This window comes from Rhinoderma darwinii, chromosome 2, assembly GCF_050947455.1.
Source record: "Rhinoderma darwinii isolate aRhiDar2 chromosome 2, aRhiDar2.hap1, whole genome shotgun sequence".
NCBI classification, from domain to species: Eukaryota; Metazoa; Chordata; class Amphibia; order Anura; family Rhinodermatidae; genus Rhinoderma; species Rhinoderma darwinii.
In genome coordinates this window covers 55,691,106-55,712,225 of record NC_134688.1, presented here as the reverse complement: position 1 = coordinate 55,712,225, position 21,120 = coordinate 55,691,106, and the positions used below count along the sequence as shown (strand labels likewise).

The following is a 21,120-nucleotide window of genomic DNA, read 5'->3' as shown; positions in this document are numbered from 1 at the left end:
GTACAGCGATGCCATTCGTCAGAATGGCATCAACTCCTCCTCCTCACATGCACTCTACGCTGTGAGGAGGAGGAGATAGAGCGCAAGAGCCGGAAAACCCGGCCATCACTCGGGACACATTCCGGTGATGGCCGTGTAATACCCGGCCCCATAGACTTCTATGGGAGCCGGGCGGCCGGGTGCCCGGGCAAAGATAGAGCATGTCCTATTTTTTGACGGCCGGATTTCCCGGCCGTCAAAAAATCGGTCGTGTGAATAGCCCCATTAGGGGTCTATCATTCCTAATGCAGCCGGGTGCCGGCCGATTTATGAACGGCCGGCACCCGGCCGGGAAACCCTGCCGTGTGAATGAGGCCTTAAGTTCTCTTTATAACCTTTAAAATGTTTTGATCTCTGTTGTGCATAATAATTTGAAACTGCATTTTGAGTTTTTTACTTCTAAAAAAAAATCTGTTATCATTAGATTTGTTCAATAAAATTTGCATTATACTCCAACGGTTGATGGCTTGAAGATTATAATGACTGTCATTTGCATCGACTATTTAGGAAAATCAGCGAAAAATCAGCGAAAAATAACATAAATTTGCATAATAATTTAGAATGCGGTGTAATTATTACTGAAATATCCAGACATTCAATCTACTCGATATGTTTCAATTGCTTATGCCACTTTCAAAACACATCTTGCTGAATGACAACCAGTTCAGAGGCTTATTGGGGCGGATTTACTAGTTAAAATGTTGACATTACATGCTGTGCACCACATTTATTAACCCCTACCCGACTTTGGCGTATCCATACCATGCAATCGTGGGGGGGGGGGGCAATGGTTGCTATGGCTGCCTGGGGCCTAATGAAGGCCCCCAGGTCCGCCATCTTTGTACACCTATTTAGCCTTGCCTCCAGCAGGGCTTATTATGTGCCTGTCAGAATCACGATATACTGCAATACATTAGTATTGCAGTATATCGTGCAAGCGATCTAACGATCGCTGGTTGAAGTCCCCTAGGGGGACTAATAAAAAAGTAAAAATGAGTTAAATAAAGGTTTTTTTTGTGTAAAAAAAAATAAAAAAAGAAAAGTTCAAAAAACCCCCCTTTTTCCATTTTCCCCCTAGAGCATAATAAAAAAATAAATAAATAAACATAATTGGTATCGCTGCGTCCGTAAAAGTCTGAGCTATTACAATATATCAATATTTAACCCCCACGGTGAACGCTGTAAAAAAAAATTGTAAACACCAGAATCTCTATTTTTTTGTCACCTCATCTCCCACAAAAAAATGAAATAAAAAGTGATCAAACCGTCGCATGTACACCAAAATGGTATTATTAAAAACTACAGCTTATCCCGCAAAAAATAAGCCCCCATACCACTTAATTGATGGAAAAATAAAAAACTTATGGCTCTTGAAATTTGGCGACGCAAAATAAATTTTCTTTTTTACACTTAGGTTTTTACATGTAGAAGTAGTAAAATATAAAAAAACTATATATATTTGGTATCGCCGTAATCGTATTAACCCACAGAATAAAGTTAACATGTTGTTTTAATTGCACAGTGAATTCCGTAAAAACAGCGCGCAAAAAAACATGGAGGAATCGCTGTTTTTTTTCATTTTCTACCCCACTAATAATGTTTTTCCCGTTTCCTAATACATTATACGCCAAAATAAATGGTGCTACGAAAAACTACAACTTGTCCCGCAAAAATCTAGCCCTCATAGTACTATATCGACGAAAAAATAAAGACGTTATGGCTCCTGGAATGTGGGGAGGAAAAAACGAAAATGAAAATCTGAAAGTTGTTTACAACGGGAAGGGGTTAACCGCTTTAGCACTTTTTTTGGATAGTGGACAGTGATGTGGTCTAGTTGAAAGGGGGCGTGGCTTAAGGTGTGACAACGTGCACCAAAAACTTGCCAAAATTTGGTCGCAGAACACTGGCGTAAACTAAGCCAACTAATAGGTGGTATAGGGAATAGAAAGTGTCTAGCAAGGTGCACCAAATTTATCATACATCATGCACCACTTGTCAAAAAAGCGTTTTCACCCAAATAAAGTAAATGTCCACCGTTGAACACCATTTTGTTTTTTCTATTGTTTATAGGGGTTAAATCTCAATTTTTCTGATAGACAGGCCTAAGTTAAATTATAAAGTTCTGGCCACCTTCAACCACCACTAAAGGGAGTTTAGGAGCTTACGGAATACTGTATTGAACTTGATTTCAATAAATAAGACCGTATGTAGTAAGCTCCCTCTAGTGGCAGCTGCAGGCAGCCATAATTTTATATTTTAAATCCATGTATTTGCAGGGGATTTGAAGCTATAAAAAAATATTAGATATCAGAAAAAAAGGTGCTCTGACAGTTATAAAGATATCTTAAGAAATTAATCATCACAGAATGATGGTCCAGAAAACAACATGGTGTTAAAGCTAGTTAACATGATGTAAAGATTTTTCCTGGGTTGCAAAAATTCCAGTAGGGGACATATATAGATTTTCCCCATGAAATTTCCCAGATTTTCTTTGGCCGGAATCAGTAATTTTTATCAGTAAAACTGGCCGACTGCTAGAGTACCAGAGGCGCATGTTCTGTATAGATGGACACAAGGAAACCCAGTCAGACACTGACCATTAATAATCGTAAAACCATTTGGTTCAACATCAGTCTGTGTACTTTGTTATGCATGCGTATCCAGCTTGGGCAGCCCTACTTACCAATGCTGGTACCATTTACTTACCCCAGTCCCCCGGTTCCTGACCTGACTTCACAAACAGGAGTATCCCATTTGGAAAGCATGAGTGGAGGAGGACTAGGATGTCCCATTGCCAGCCAAACATGGGCACTATGGGTGGAACTATGACAGCGTCTCTTTTATGTTCGTAGGGTGTTTGTTGTCATAGGTAAGCCAAAAATAAAAGAACAAAGTATTTGTTGAATATAGTATTGGGATTGAAGTCCCTTTTAAATATTTCAGAGTTATAAATGTTTTTAGCTTTGGGGCTATTTCTCATTTTAGAGTATTAGAGTCACTGAAAACATCATAAATAATCTGGTTTTTATTAACGTAAAAAGTCAATGAGATATTGTGCGCTAGAGGTGACTGTGATGGCCTACATGTAACCAGCTCACAGATGATTATCACCATAGTGAAGTGTTGAGTGTCAGCGTCACTGGGCTAGGAACTCACTTATTTCACTGCAGATCCACTGATAGTTTCTTTGTGCTTTGCTTTACAATGTGTTTACTGATTTATGCATTTTGGAACAGGGAGCACTCTTTATTAAGAATAGAATGCGAGATGAAGAACTGTGTCTAGAGCAGCAATGCAAGCAATATGGAAAGTTGTTTTAGGGGATCGTAACGTAGGGCTCTGTCATCACAATAAATCAAAAACATTTAATCAGTGTATTGTTATGTGCGCTACGTGGTCGCCTAATGCTGACAGCCATAAATCACTATCTGGTTTGTGGCCTGGGACAAGGTAGTGATGGCAAAGGAACAGTTACACAGATCTTCTTGACACGTCTATGTATTCACTGTAAAATGAGTAATGGCATAGAATAAACAGAGACTGCTAGCCGAGCCAGTAAATACACTGTCAAAATATAATGACTTTATAATTAATTAAAACAGAAAAAATTGTTTATTGATATTTCAGAATGTTTGGCATCATCTAAAGTTAATGAGTTATACTTAGGGACAATATGGGGACAAGCTTAAAGAGGATCTGTCACTAGCTTAGTAATGCCCTATCTCCTAGCTAATCTAATAGGCACTGTCACACTGATAATGCTAGTGAAAATTGTGTCCCAAAAAGTTTATTATTTTAGAAGTTATGAGCTTTTTCTAAATATGCAAATGAGCCTATGCTTGACAAGTGGGTGTCAACACCAGCGATTCTCCTGAGGTGGAGCTGCCTCACAGAATCTGATACTGTCCTATCAGCATGAAGCAGCTTCACACAGTGTGAGAGACTGAGGCTGGAAGGACGAGGGATCACTTCAAACAGCCATATTTATGGCTATTTATCACCTATAATAGTGGTTCTGGTGGCATATGAAAGATGAGACTCTAATCAAATCTAGCTGTGAGACAACCGGAGGTATCACCAGTTGAAAACACAGTCGAGAATGGAAGCTGTATACTATATGCTCACGATTTGGACCGTGCAATACAGAAAGCATTACACCGCCCAGAGTGAAAAGAGAGAGTAACTTCCCATTTGGCAAGTATAGCTATATTAGCATATTTGGAAAAATGCTCGTAACTTTGCATATAATGAACTGTAGTTATCAGCATCATAGCGCCTATTAGATTAGTTAGGAGATTAGGGCATTATTAAACTAGTGACAGATCCTCTTTAAAGGGAATGTCTGGTTAAGAAAACTGATTTGCATATATCCTGTTAGGGAATTCTGAATTAATCGTTTATAATTTCCCCCTTTAAATACAAAAACATCTTTAACCCCTTGTCGCTTCCTCTGTGACTGTGCGTCATGGTTTGCCTTCCCTAAAGGCTCCATTACGTACAATTACTTCAGGGTGATCGTGCAAGTAAAGCAATTCTGTCCGCAAGATCAATAGTAGCAGGGCGGTTGTGATTGATAGCCACACTCATGCTGTAACAGCCGGGGTCAGGGAGACCTCTGATCCTGACTGCTTAAATCCTTACATGTTTTGATCAATACTGATCGCTGCATCTTAGTAGTCTAAACAAAGGGAGGGAGCTCCCTTTTATTTTTTTAACTTTGCAAGCCCAGGCATTGCAACCTCCAGGGCTGATGGTTTTAAACTGACGACCCCTAACTTAGGCCCTGGGGGCTGTCCAGTAATTGTACATGTCAAGTCATACCTTAATAGATGCCTTGGCAATTAGTCCATAGAAGCTACCACTTTATTTTTGATAACAGTGACAACCACTGAGCAATTTTGTGCAGAATTTTCTGTTTTCTGACAGTATAAAGTGACACATGGCGATAAAAATTTAAAGGGACTATGGTTCTCTTCAGAGATCTATGCCCCTTGAGCTCCAACTGCATTTGCTCGACAATGTCTTTCCTAAGTGAAGCCAAGCAAGGCCAACTGATGTCAAAGGACTCCAGTTTATTATAACATGTCAGAGATTTGTCCACATAAGTGTATATTTACTTTAAATATAGGTTCTGGAGCTTCTGTCATGTATTCCCTTCTTGTTAGAAGGATCCCTTATCAAAAAAAAAACAGATAACAAAGTTTCCCCCTGCTGGGACCCCCCAGCGATCAGCCGTAATCTGTGGGGAATCTTGGCAGTAAGAGGTAAATTTTCCTGCAGCGGCACCAAAAGGGAAATTAAGCATTACATTGTGCCCATTCATATCAATGTGTTGTATACTCAATGCAGAAAAGGTCCCCCATAGCAAGAGACACTCTTTGTAACAACCCCTTTTCATAGGACATATTTGACCCCTTCTCAGACCCCCTATATTAGCCAGAACAGACCTGCTAAAAAGGAGCGGCTCTTGCTCTACGAGACCCAGCCTGTCTATGAATTACATGGTTGGCCTTTCATTCAAATGGTCAACACTACATTTCCCCTGCAGCGCGAGTCACAATTTCCCCAGGCGATCACAGCTAACCGGTGAAGGTTTCTTAAAATGGGACCCCGGCAATCAGTTGATCGCTGGTCCGGCTTCAATTTACTAAGAGGCCACCCTGATGAGACAAGCCATTCAAGCAGTTTCTGAAATCATCCATTCAGGTTCACTAAAGTTTAGATGTGTAAACCTGCAACTAAAACCAAGGTGTTTTCTGCAAATACCTGTCCTGTACGTGTGATTAATCTTCTCAGGATTCTCAAGTAGAGTCACAAAGCCTTCACAACAGCGTACAATTCACTTAATTGCATCGCAACCTTATATGTCTCTATTTACAAATGTAAAGATAAGAAAACTATCTCTTGAAATTACAGAACAGCCCAGTTCATTAAATCTTGGTGTGTACAACAAAAGCTTGCAAAATAGTCCTGTTTCAGCAATGTAATTATGCGCACAAAGAATCAAGCCTCTTCAATTCCTGCTTCCAGCACACTCAATAGTATTAGATTTCATTCATTTCTGGAGGGCTCTGCTGAATGCAACTTCAAAATATTGGAAGAGGGTTTCACATTTTAATTCCACGTCACCTGGACATATGATAGCCCTGACAGATGAGCAGAGCATACCAGGAGCCACTTCATAGCAACACGTGAAGGGACTTCCATTGTATCACCCTCCTTGTAAGAGTACAGAAAAACTTTCCTCCAGGATTCTCTGTTGTTTAGTTGGTCAAACTTAAAACGGTTCCTTATTTTTACTTAATAAGGATCTAATTGCAGAGCTCTAACTTTTTCATATGTGCTTTAAAAAATTGTTTTCATTCATGCAAGGTCAAACATTGTTAAGAGAGTTGATCTCTTGGTCCAATGTCTCCAGCAGAAGGGGATTGTTTGTTTGCATACATGTTTTTGGACAATTCCTTTTTGTTAGAAGGGTCCATTGACAATAATCTGATCACAGGATGGACTCACTGCTTAGACCCCCAGTAATCAGCGGTAATATCTGGTAAAAACCTAACAGGACGTGATCAATTCCTCTATAGCACCACTGCAGGAGAAATTAAGTATTACACAGTTCTCATTAAAAACACCTGGCTGTGCAGGTAATATATGCACATGGTGGACCATGGTGTTTCATCTAGAATGAGAGATGTTATTTGGACCCTCATCTATTAACCCAGAATTCTGTAGTAGGCTTTTTGGGCGTTGGTTTTCTAACCCTTTAAGTAGAATTTTGCTCGGGCAGAAAATCATCCACAATGTCAGCATCTCGACCCCAATACCTCATAGCAATAAGAAAACCACAGCACTTCAATAGATTATAGGTCACAGATTATTTTTTTCATGAAACTACATGCAATGGTTTGCTAGTTTCAGAACTGTTGCCACAATTGCGGTAAAATCCTCTACAAAAGCATGTGTTATACTACTGTTTTTTGCAGTGTGGTAAAGCTGCAGCTTTTTGTTGCACCATTACCATCGCAAGTAAATGAAACCCTAATAAGAATTAGCATTTAAATATGATAAAATAAGGATGAACTAAGGCTTCATTCACATCTGCACTGCTTTTACACTTTTCTGTTCCGTCATAGGGACAGAAGAAGAAAAAAAACTGAAGTGCAGGAGCAATTGTATCACGGACACTAACGGTGCCCGACGGCACCCATTGACTTGCTGATAGATAGATAGATAGATAGATAGATAGATAGATAGATAGATAGATAGATAGATAGATAGATAGGTAGATAGATAGATAGATAGATAGATAGATAGATAGATAGATAGATAGATAGATAGATAGATAGATAGATAGATAGATAGATGATAGATAGATAGATAGATAGATAGATAGATAGATAGATAGATAGATAGATAGATAGATAGATATGAGATAGATAGATAGATAGATAGATAGATAGATAGATAGATAGATAGATAGATAGATAGATAGATAGATATGAGATAGATAGATATAGATAGATAGATAGATAGATAGATAGATAGATAGATAGATAGATAGATAGATAGATAGATAGATAGATAGATAGATAGATAGATAGATAGATAGATAGATAGATAGATATGAGATAGATAGATATAGATAGATAGATAGATAGATAGATAGATAGATAGATAGATAGATAGATAGATAGATAGATAGATAGATAGATAGATAGATAGATAGATAGATAGATATGAGATAGATAGATAGATAGATAGATAGATAGATAGATAGATAGATAGATAGATAGATAGATAGATAGATAGATAGATAGATAGATAGATAGATAGATAGATATGAGATAGATAGATATGAGATAGATAGATATGAGATAGATAGATAGATAGATAGATAGATAGATAGATAGATAGATAGATAGATAGATAGATAGATAGATAGATAGATAGATATTAGATAGATAGATATTAGATAGATAGATAGATAGATAGATAGATAGATAGATAGATAGATAGATAGATAGATAGATAGATAGATAGATAGATAGATAGATAGATAGATAGATATGAGATAGATAGATAGATAGATATGAGATAGATAGATAGATAGATAGATAGATAGATAGATAGATAGATAGATAGATAGATAGATAGATAGATAGATAGATAGATAGATATTAGATAGATAGATATTAGATAGATAGATATTAGATAGATAGATATTAGATAGATAGATAGATAGATAGATAGATAGATAGATAGATAGATAGATAGATAGATAGATAGATAGATAGATAGATAGATAGATAGATAGATAGATAGATATTAGATAGATATTAGATAGATAGATAGATAGATAGATAGATAGATAGATAGATAGATAGATAGATAGATAGATAGATAGATAGATAGATAGATAGATTGAACTCTGGTTAAATTAAACACCAGGAGTTTTTAATTCGAGAAAACAGTATAAACTTTTATCATTGTTCATCGCTGCATAAATAATACGAAGCCACAGAATATACGTCCTTTCCCATGTATGAGAAAACATCCTAGGGGGGAAATACAGACGACAAGTATGGTAGATGTTTGATAAGATCAGGAAGAAACTCCGGCAGCGTTCCAGCACAGGAAGAGAGCTTTGCAGTGACTGCGGCTATTTGCATATGTCTTTGACCTGCCACCTGCATCAACCTGAGAATGTTTCACTGCAGATTAGAGCAGACCAAGGACGGCAATTTTCTCACTGTATATTTATATAAAAGATTCTCACTAGAAATAATGGGAAGTATAGCTATCAAAATACGTAGCAGAATGTAAATAGTAAAAGGAAATAGCAAACTTATCTGTAAAATGTATAATAGAACATCTCTTTGGCTAGAAGTTCATCTGCACTGTTTCCTCCTGTCTCATTTTCATGTATTAGGCATGTGTATTGCAGGTCTTTCCTGAATTTTATGAGACTATATCTGTCTTTATGCTTCTGTTATTTGGGGTATTGCAAAATATGGGGTTGTGTATATTTTTGCACTCATATATATATATATATATATATATATATATATATATATATATATATATATATATATATATATATATATGTATATTTCAAGTGATACATTCATCGTATATAAGAAAGATAACTTACAGTGGTAAACATGTTATACATATGCAAAAAATTACAAATTGACACAAACCGTACACAATATATCTATCAGGTTTACGCATACCTACATGGGACATCTCAACAGGAAGACCTCTCATTAAATATAACATCACATTTCACATTAGCATCATCGGTGCCTGTTCTGGCACATTCAACCATGGTCCCCATATAGCGTCAAATGTTTTTTTTGGTAGCATTTCGTTTGATATACACAGACCTCTCCAATACAATAATTTTGTTTACCATAATAATAAACTCTCTACTAGTCAGCGGGGCACCCTGTATCCAATGTAATGCGATTAATTTTCCTGCAATATAAAGTAGTCTTGCTATAGCCAATTTGCCCATATTAGGTAGTGGGACATGAGTAAGGCAACCCAGTATGCATTCTAATGGAGTCCCTTGTAGTGTGATCATATATGTATCGTTAATTACTTTTATAACACTAGACCAATATGACGTTAAACGTATGCAGAACCGTAACATATGAAAATGATCAGTTCCTTCCTCCGAGCATCTTGGGTAAGTAGAGTCACCACAGACTCCTATATTGAAGAGAAATGTAGGCGTCCTATAAATTCTATGAATAATATATATTTGAAAAAGACGCCCAGCCTCACTAAGAGAGACGTGTGGTACAGCCTCCAATATATCAGATCATTGGTCATCAGTAATGGGGCCCATATCACTTTCCCTTTTAAGAGAGTTAAGCAGTGGATATTTGTCCAAAAATGTTTCTAGTAATAACTGGTCTGGTGTTATATCTTCTCTATAAGTATCAGTTCCGGTCCGTAATATAGATATCAAACCATCTGAGTGTAAGGTCAGATTAATGAATTTTCGTAGAGCGTCTTATGCATGTCGTAATTGTAAATATTGGTAAAAGTTACCATTATTGAGGTCAAATTCATCCTGAATCTGTTGATATGTTTTAAACACACCATCACGTAATAGCTGAGACAATTGAGAATGCCAACAGACCTCCACCCCTCGAAACCTTCAAGGGAGAGGAACTCCTACAGTGCCCGATTGCCCCAGAGAGGCGTAAAATCCGTACACGGTCCTATATTTCTAATAGATCTTGCTTTTTCCCATACCTTCGCCATCAACGTAAAGGTGGGCAAACTCCTACCCAAAAGTAGAGACCTACCAGCCTCCAAAACTGGAAACTGGGCATATGAACCAAATTGCAATTGTAAAACAGAACCAGTGGAATTCAGTGGTATATTCTCCCCCCAACCCTTGAAATGTTGACACTGAGAGGCAAGGACATATTGCCAGGGGTTCGATATAGCCAGCCGTCCTCCATGTTTTGGTCTCTAGAAATTATAGAAATGATGCAGGGGAATCCACACAAGAGCATTATGCAGAATGTACAGTAACTGCGGCATAAGAGTAATTTTGATGAGATTGGCTCTACCCACCACCGATAAGTATAGTTTGCACCACACACTTACTTTCATCTTGAATTTAACCAAAAGGGGTTGTAAGTTCAAAATGATATATTCTGATGGAGAAACTGAAACCTCTATCCCCAAATACATACATTTCTGCAGGCATAGTATGGATTCCCCCCGCATCCTAGGAATGTCATGCAGTGGATCAACAGTGAGCAAGCTGGATTTGGACCAATTGGTATTAAACCCTGATAGCGTACCGAAATGCTTTATAAGGGACATTACTGCTGTTAACGAATCACTGACATCCCCTAAAAATAGAAGTATGAAATCCGCATATAGTGCTACTTTTGCCTGTAGAGATCCATAAACAAACCCTTTAATATCGCTAGAAACACATATATTCGGCAACAGCGGCTCAACTACAATGGCAAACAACAAGAGTGATAATGGGCACCCTTGCCGAGTTCCCCGTGTGAGGATAAACTGACCTGATAGTCCCCCATTCGAACTAATACGAGCCTTGGGACTGGAATAGAGTACCTTAATCCACTAGATAAAAGAATAGCTAAATCCCATAGCTTACAAGGTGCACCACAAATACTGGCACTCCACGCTATCGAACGCCTTGGCGGTGCCTAGAGACAAGATAGCTCTTTACCCTACATTATCCGTCTTCAATTGAAGATTTAGAAACAGACATCTCAGATTGATAGCAGCGGATTTTGCCGGCATAAAGCCCGACTGGTCAGAGTGTATAATAGTAGATATAACTTTATTTAAGCGTAAAGCCAGGACTTTTGCTAAGATCTTAACATCTGCCATTAGTAGTGAGATAGAGTGGTAAGATTAAGCTAACTGCGTGTCTTTCCCTGGTTTCGGAAGAACCACTATGATGGCTTCTTGCATAGAAGGTGGTAAGGAACCATGTGTCAGGGAGTGTTGGAAAACTTCCAATAATTTAGTTGACAACTCTTTGTGATAGCTTTTATACATTTCTGCAGGCAAACCATCTACCCCAGGTGCCTTATCATTAGCCATTTGCTTGACAGCCACTTCTAACTCCCCCAGCGTAAGGTGGGGCATCTAAAAAATTGATCCTCTATTGACAACTGTGGCAGATGTGCTCCAGTCAGCAATGCTCAAATATGATTTTCAGTGGGGTGCACCTTGGAAGCATAAAGACCAGTGTAGAACTGCTCCAAAACCACTAAAATATCTGAGCTCTCAGTCACCAAATTACCCTGTGTCGTTTTTAGTGCCCCTATGTGGGAAATCCCCTGCTGCGCCTTCGCTACCGTTGCCAGCATATGTCCAGCTTTTTCCCCCTCCTCAAAATTTTTCTCCATAAGGAACTGTCGTTTCCTGCCTGCAACCTCCAAGAGATGTTGATTTAGTGTCTTTTGTGCATTTTTTAACCTAGGTTGATTTGCCACCACAGGACTTACAATAAAGTCCTCTTCAGAGTTGCAAAGTTCTTCATGCAAAGTTTTCTCCATTTGTGTTTGTGTCTGTTAATAGCTTGTATAAACAGGCCACTCAGACATGCTTTCATTGCCTCCCATACACAGGGCACAGATGGAGAGCCACAGTTCTCCTCAAAATATTCTGTAATCTTTTTAGCCGTATATCCCTGTGTGTCTACTAGTGTGATCCAAAATGGGTTTAGCTTCCACATCCTTGTTCCATTTATACCAACAGTAGGAAAGTCAATAGTGATCTTAAGTGGCGAATGATCCGACAAAGATCTTGGGAGATACTCCACCTGGCTCACCAGAGGCAATATACTATCATTCCCTAAGGCTAAGTCGATTCTAGATAAAGAGGTATACGTGGACGAGCAGGTGTATATAGTGTCTGTCTCACAGTTTAGAGTGAACTGCCATAGAGGCAGGCAAGGCGGCTGCTATGAGGCCTGCAAAGGAAGAGTGCCTAAAACGGGTTGCCCCATCATTCCTCTCCATGGGTAGTGTGAACCTGATGAAGATTACCTCTTCCAAAGGGCCTCTACATTAAAGGCAATGTGTTGCCAGAAAAACATGTTATGTTTTTTTAAATTAAACATTTAGTGTGTGGGTGATTAAACATTGTTCAAATTTTTTTTATTTTTTTCACGAGTCAGGAAATATTATAAATTGGATTCAATTGGATTCAAATTTATAGTATTTACCATTTCTGGTCACTAGATGGAGCCATTCCCAAAAGCATGTGGTAAAGCAACCATATAGCTTTTCTGCTGCAAAATTGGGTAAAAAGCCCTCGCTCTAGTGAGCTCTCAGCATCCCCCCCTCCTTTATCCTGGCTAGTGCCGGGATAAACGAGGGGTTTGAACGGTGTAACCTCCTACACTGTGTGTCGCCATTTTTTGAGCTAACACACAGTGTAGTAGGTTTACATACAGTAGTAAACACACACAAACACACATTGAAATCTCTTACCTGCTCCTGCCGCCGCGGCTCCCTCCGGCCCGTCCGCTCCCGCTGGTCCAAGTGCACAAGTCCGGAAGCCGCGACCGGAAGTAGTAATATTACTGTCCGGCCGCGACTTCCGGTCCACAGGAAAATGGCGCCGGACGGCGCCAATTTCAAATTGGACTGTGTGGGAGCGGCGCATGCGCAGTTCCCACACAGACGCCGTACACACAAGTGAATGGGACGGGAGCCGTTCGCAGTCCCTATGGGACTGTGGCTGCCGTATTCCATGTCTGTATGTGTCGTTAATCGACACACACAGAAATGGAACAAAAAATGGCAGCCCCCATAGGGAAGAAAAAGTGTAAAAATAAGAAAAAGTAAAACACAAACACACAAATAAATATAAACGTTTTTAATAAAGCACTAACATCTTGAACATATGAAAAAAAAATTTGTGATGACACTGTTCCTTTAAAGAGGCTCTGTCACCAGATTATAAGTGCCCTATCTCCTACATAGTCTGATCGGCGCTGTAATGTAGATAACAGCAGTGTTTTTTATTTTGAAAAACGATCATTTTTGAGCAAGTTATGAACAATTTTAGATTAGTTTCTTAAAGGGAAAGTGTCGCTAGAAAAAAATAAATTTTTTTTTTTTAGTTAAACAATTCGTGTATAGGTGATTAAACATTGTTCTCATTTTTTTTAAAAAATTTTCACGAGTCAGGAAATATTATAAATTAGATTCTAATTTATAATATTTCCCAGCGCTGGTCACTAGATGGAGCAATTCCCAAAATTGCAGCATTGCATGTGGTAAAGCAACCACATTGCTTTATGCTGCAAAATTTGAGAAAACTCACTCGCTCTAGTGAGCTCTCAGAATCCCCCCCTCCTTTATCCTGGCTAGTGCCGGGAGAAACGAGGGGATTGAACGGTCTAACCTCCTACACTGTGTCGCCATTTTTTGAGCTAACACACAGTGTAGTAGGTTAACATACAGTAGTAAACACACACTAAAACACGAACATACATAGAAATAACTTACCTGCTCCTGCCGCCGCCGCTCCCTCCGGTCCGTCCGCTCCGTCTGCTACCGCCGCTCCAAGTGCACAAGTCCGGAAGCCGCGACAAGAAGTAGTAATCTTACTGTCCGGCCGCGACTTCCGGTCCACAGGAAAATGGCGCCGGACGTCGCACAGTTCAACTTGGACTGTGTGGGAGCGGCGCATGCGCCATTCCCACACAGACGGCGTACAGCATAGTGGATGGAACGTGCCCCGTGTTAATCGACACATACAGAGATGGAAAAAAAATGGCAGCCCTCAGAGGGAACAAAAAGTGAAAAAATAAAAAAAAGTAAAACACAAACACACAAATAAATAAAAAAATGTTTAATAAAACACTAAAATCAAATTGATCTAAAAAAAATTTTTTTCGTGACACTGGTCATTGTTCCAGTCCAGCTTCTTTCACTGCACAATCACACTGTGCTGTGGATCATGCTGGGCTGGAATAATGAGAAGTGTATGAGGCTGATTGGTCACTGATTGGTCACTGATTGGTCAGCGTCATACGCTCCTCTTTACAACACCCACTTGGTCAAAAGTAAAAACACGCCCAGTTGGTCTTTAAGAAACTAATCTAAAATTGCTCATAACTTGCTAAAAAATGATCGTTTTTCAAAATAAAAAGCACTGCTGTTATCTACATTACAGCGCCAATCAGATTATGTAGGAGATAGGACACTTATAATGTGGTGACAGAGCCTCTTTAACCTATTGGGGAAGTGGAAAAGCAGCCCAAGGGCCACAATTGCTTTTTGTACTGTAAGAGGTGGATAGGATGATCAATAAGCACCGCACTGCCCTGTTACATGGATGATATGGTAACCCTATAGGGCCAACTCTTTATTTGCGAGCCAGACCTTCTTGTCCAACATCAGTCTGACCTCACAAATGCTCTTTTGGCTGAATGGGCAAAAATTCCTATAGATACCCCGAAATCTTGTAGAAAGCCTTCCCAGAATAGTGGAGGCTGTTATAGTAGCAAAAGGGGGCCCAACTTCATTTTAACGCCCATGGTTTTTTAATGTGATTTTTTACAAGCGCATATGGGTGGGATGGACAGTTGTCCACTTACTTTTGGCCAGATAATGTATATGTTATGCCCCTACACATAGTCCAATTATAAGTCTGACCTAGCAGAAACATCAGCCGGTGTTTTAATTAATCTTGAATATGTCACTTTTCGTTTACTCCATAGACAAATTTACACCAGGAACCAAAGTCCTTTATATTTATTGTGATGTGATGAATGGAAGGGAAGAAAAAAAAAAAAACGTCTATAACAATGGCAAAAATTGGGTTTTTATTAAATGAATTCCTAAACAAACATTTTTGATAAAAAATGATAGAAGCACATGTTGGAATTCAGAAGTAATCGGAATTAGTCATGAAAAGTACATGATTAGTGATGGGGAGTTGAGTCTGGAGTTCAGTCAATGTAGCGATCTATTTGTCTGAAGTTTGGCCAAGCGCAACAGGAAAGAAAATGTGATGTTTTGTGTATATAGGAGAAGCAGCGTCTTTATACTTCAGTCTACTTGCAGACACCTGGCCAGTCTCCTCTTACACCGTGTCCCCGGAGAAGAGTGTGCAGAAAGGGTTATTGAAACAGTAAGCTACATTAATCTGAGCAACAACCGCAGGGCTGCAGAATGCTGCGTGTCCCAGCGACACCTGAGAAACACGCCGTCCGGCCCCCTTGAAGTAACTTATATTGTAGTAGCAAGTGAGGGACTTGTGAATCGTGTAACACCTCTGTTTGTTCTGTAACAGGGGCAAGGTCAATAACTGATATCGAATTATACCCAATATAAAGATATCTATTTCTTCTTCTTCTTGTCTGGTAAATCTCTTCATATGTTTTCAGGTAAAGAAAATTGAAAAATTTACTTTATAAGATGTTATGGGATTGAGAAACATATGCTATATACTGAGCTGATGGCACCTGTCTCATAATGCCTCTAAAAGCTGTGTGGCAGCATCTTTACCTAGTGCCTAGCTCTTAAAGGGACTCTGTCACCAGTTGATCAATTCCCTATCTCCTAACTAATCAAATAGGCGCTTTGCTGCTGATAAATACAGTGTGATTTGTTTTAAAAAAAAAAAAAAAAGTTTATTAGTTGCAAAGTTATGAGCATTTTTCTAAATATGCAAATGAGGTTATACTAGACAGGTGGGTGTCAACAGCAGCGATTCTCCTGAGGTGGAGCTACCTCACAGCCTCTGACGCTGTCCTATCAGCATGAAGCTGCTTCACACAGTGTGAGAGATTGAGGCTGGAGGGAAGGGGATCACTTCAAACAGCCATAACTCGGGCTGGGACCACCTAAAACAGCGGTTCTGGTGGCATATGAAAGATGAGATTCTGATCCAGCTGTGACAAAAGCGGAGCTATCTCCAGTTGAATAAACAGTCAGGAATGGAAGCTGTATACTTTATGATCACTCTGTGTTGCTGGGCAGGGAAGGGGGGAGAGCTGTATGATGATTGAACAGCGTCATACAGAAAACATTGCACCGCCCAGAGTGAAAAGAAAGTCACCTCCTAATTGGTTATTAGAGCCACATTAGTATATTTAGAAAAATGCTCCTAACTTTTAGGCCCCATGCACACGAACGTGCTTTTGCGGCCGCAATTCCCCGGAAAATCCACGTGTGAATTGCGGCCCCATTCATTTCAATGGGCCCATACACACGACCGTGGTTTCCACTGTCCGTGCATGGCCCAGGAGCCTGGACCGCAAAAAGAACGGACATGTCTTATTACGGCCATGTTTTGCAGTCCAGGCTCATAGAAAATAATGCACACGGCCATGTGCACGACCCGCGATTTGCAGGAGGCTCGCGGGTGACACCCCGCGGCCGGCCGACCCGGAAAATCACGGCCGTGCACATGGCTACAGTCTTGTGCATGAGGTCTTAAAATAATAAAGTTTATTAAAACAAATCACACTGTAGTTATCAGCAGCAAAGCGCCGATTAAATTAGATAGGAGATAGGGAATTAATAAACTGGTGGCAGAGCCTCTTTAATGTGGAGAACTCCTCTGTGGAAATGAGATAGATGACATGATAATAGCCATACCGTAGATTATCTACAATGGTGAGGAGAAAGCCGTGGAATTCTCAGTGACAACTACAGATCACACAGGCTGATGGAGATCTACTGTAGTCACCTATGGCATGCATATGCAACAGCCCAGGCAAGAGCCGGCAGATACAGTATATTATTATATTGGAAACCAGTAGAAACAGCACTGGCTTCAGAAATCTTAGTTTCAAGTAAGACTTGACATAGGAATCTCTGTTTCACTAGAATTTTTCTGTAATGGGCACTAGTCGGGCATGTTAGTTTCTAGTTCACAGGCTCCTAGGATTGCAGGGCAAACAAATGTGATCATTGTGGTTTACTAATAGTTTAGCGAAACTCCTTATCATCATCGTCTGACTAGGGAGACTATATTCGAGAAACACCCAAAAAAAAAATCTCTGTGTCAAGCACCTCAGGCCTTGCACTAAGCATAAAAAAGGGAGTTAGATTTGTTAAAGAGGTTATCCAGGATTTTAAAACTGATACCTATCCTATGTCGATTTATTTTCTGTTCATTCTTGCACACGGCATTACTTTTTGTAGCATCTGTGGGAGGTATTGCAGCGCTGTCCCATTTATGTAAATGGGACAGTGCTGCAATACCTTGCACAGCCTCTAAGAAGGTAACGGCATGTGCAAGCACGAGCAGAAAATAAATCCATGTAAACAATGTACAAGCTCCGCAACCTCTTTAAACAGCTGATCGGCGGGGGTGCCGAGATCTGCACTCCCACCAATCTAATATTGATGGCCTATCCTGAGGATAGGCCACCAATTTTGAAATTCCGGATAACCCCTTTAATACCGTCCTAAAGTTAGACAGAATAAAACTAAGCCAGACAGGCAGAAACTGCAACAAATTTATCACAATACGAACATTTTATGACAAATTTTACGCAATTCGCTATGTTAGATACTTTTCTCTTCCTTATACCACTTGTACTTTTATGCTAGTATTTTTCATTAAAAAATCTTTAGCCATTCCTCTTTTCCTAGACACTTTTCAACACTGTTGAGGAACGTACATGATAAATTTGAACACCATGCACACAAATTTTTGGCTCGATTTGTGCCTTGATTCTGGTGCATTATGCTTAGTAAATGTCCCCCTGTTTCAATATTCCCTCCATACATCTTACAGTTAGACAAAGTCACTATATTAGAAAGCAATATGTATTATGGTTGAATATTTGGATTTTTCCTGTTCACGATCAAACCCAAAGAGTTACACATGACCAAAACATTCAGAAAAAAACACTCCGGGTAAAACACAAGTGTGACCTTTTCTCTGCTTTTTTGGGGAAACTTTATTATTTTTCAAATGTGACCAGCAAATATTTTCCTGTCACTTTTACCAAAAAAGCAACAAAAAAAGGCATAAAAAGACATTACGAAAGCGTCATGTGTGAACGTACCCTTAGATGATCCTTTCATTAGTTAACCCCCTTTTATAGTGAAGCAGATTCCGTGCCATGATCTAAATAAAAAAGTTAAATTCAACACCCAAGTTTAATTGTTCTTCAGGAATCACTTTTACTTTACTGTAGTGGTGATTTGAGAATCACATTTTATTGGTTTAATAAATTATATCACATTCTGTAAACTGTAAAATATTTATTGGACCCCCAGGCCTGCATTGTTGGCTGCAGCTTTTATTACGGGTTTTGGGTAGACAGAATATAGCGAATTTGCTGGACTTTTGCACATTTGTAGAATAACTTAAAATCATTAACAGGAAAAACAATACCAGGGATTTTCAGAAATACGCAGACGTACGTGCAACTTCTTGCTACATACATTATCATTATAAACCAATAGGGTGTGGTTTGAAAAAATAACCCCCTCACTAAAAAATTTAAATGCTGGACTGGGGGAAAATATGTGTAATTGGGTCAACAAATGGCTCAGTGATCGAAAACAGAGGGTGGTAATTAATGGTGTAAACTCGGGGCCACAGTTACCAGTGGGGTTGCACAGGGGTCAGTATTGGGCCCTCAACTTTTTAATATGCTTATTAATGACCTTGTAGAGGGTTTACCGAGTATAATTCCAGTATTTGCAGATGATACTAAGCTCTGTAAAGTGAACAACACAGACGAGGATAATGTAATACTACTGGAGGATTTGGGAACGCTGGAGGTTTGGGCAGAGAACTGGTAAATTAGGTTTAATGTAGATAAATGTAAGGTTGTGCACTTGGGTTGAGGAAACAGATTGTACAGTTATGCATTAAATGGCAAAACACTGGTTAAACTGCTACTGAAAAATATTTGGGGATATTGGTGGACAGTAGATTTACCTTTATCAACCAGTGCCAGGCAGCTGCTGCCAAGGCAAATAAAATCATGGCATGCATCAAAAGAGGCATAGCTGCTCATGACAAAAACATAGTTTTGCCTCTATACAAATCACTAGTCAGACCACATATAGAATATCATGTACAAATTTGGCCACTATGTGTATAGGAAGGACATGGCTGAACTAGAACGGGTGCAAAGAAAGACAACCAAGGTAATTAAGGGAATGGGTGGATTGCAGTACCAAGAAAGGTTATCAAACTTGGGGCTTTTCAGTTTAGAAAAAGATGGCTTAGAGGTGATCTAATTACAATGTAAAAAATATATAATTGGACAGTACAGAGATGTTTTGAATGATCTTTTTACACCTAGGCCTGTAACAAGGACAAGGGGGCATCCTCCATGTCTAGAGGAAAAAATGTTTTACCACCATTACAGACTAGGATTCCTTACTGTAAGGCTATGTTCACACGCTTAGCAAAAAACTTCTGAAAATACGGAGATGTTTTCAAGGGAAAACAGCTCCTGGTTTTCAGACGTTTTTTAAGCTACTCACATTTTTCGCTGCGTTTTTTACGGCATTTTTTGGAGCTGTTTTTCTATAGAGTCAATGAAAAACGGCTCCAAAAACGGCTCAAGAAGTGACATGCACTTCTTTTTCACGGGCGTTTTTTTACACAGGCGTTTTTCAAAACAGCCGCGTAAAAAAAACGCCCGTCGTAACAGAACGCCATTTTTCCCATTGAAATCAATGGGCAGATGTTTGGAGGTGTTCTGCTTCTGATTTTTAGGTTGTTTTTCAGCCGTTTACGGCCAAAAAAACGGCCGAAAATAAGTCGTGTGGACATACCCTAAGAGCGGTGAGACTATGAAACTCTCTGCCACAGGATGTTGTGATGGTGGAACCAGTTCAAGAGGGACCTTGATGCCTTTCTGGAAAAATATAATATTACAGGTTATGAGTACTAGATTCTGGAGATAGGACTTTGATTCGGGGAATTATTCTGATTGTCATGCTTGGAGTCAGGCAGGAATTTTTCCCCTAATGAGGCAAATGCCATCAACCTCATGTGGGGGTTTTTCCTTCCTGCGGATTAAAGTGATAGGATTATAGGTTGAACTTGATGGACCTGTGTCTTTTTTTAACCTACTGGGGAAGCAGCCCAACAGCGTCCCTCCTACCATGCTATCCCCCTTGGCTCTGGGGTACGTTTGTCCAGCATGCGCAGTGCCACTCCATTCAAAGTCTATGGGACTAACCAAATACATCGTACGACTTTCCACAAGCCCCATAGACATTGGCAGGATTTATTAAGACTGGCGTTGCCTACGCCAGTCTAAATATAAATGTAGCTGGAGTAAAGTATACCTAATTAAAAAGAGGCGCCACACTCCCCTCACCTTCTGTTAAGCCCCACCCGCTTTCAGAAAGTGCCATTGGCGGTGTAAGTGCATCAAAAGTTGCAGTTCATTGCGCAAATTGCGACTTTTGATGCACAGAGCTGGGGCAGTGAACCGAACCTTTGCCCTAAATGAAGTAAAGCTTCACGACACTGTGTGGGACCCAATTCTGTCTATTTGTTGCTCCCTATACTATTCCAGGAGAGCCCCATAGAGTGCATTACTTACTGACGGTGATGAAGATGATA

General features: G+C 39.6%; 1 protein-coding gene across 2 annotated transcripts in view; it reads left to right on the top strand.

The window, feature by feature from the left end:
• ATP8A2 (ATPase phospholipid transporting 8A2) overlaps nt 1-21,120 on the top strand; it is an 861,270-nt gene that overhangs the window by 650,055 nt on the left and 190,095 nt on the right. The window lies entirely within an intron of this gene.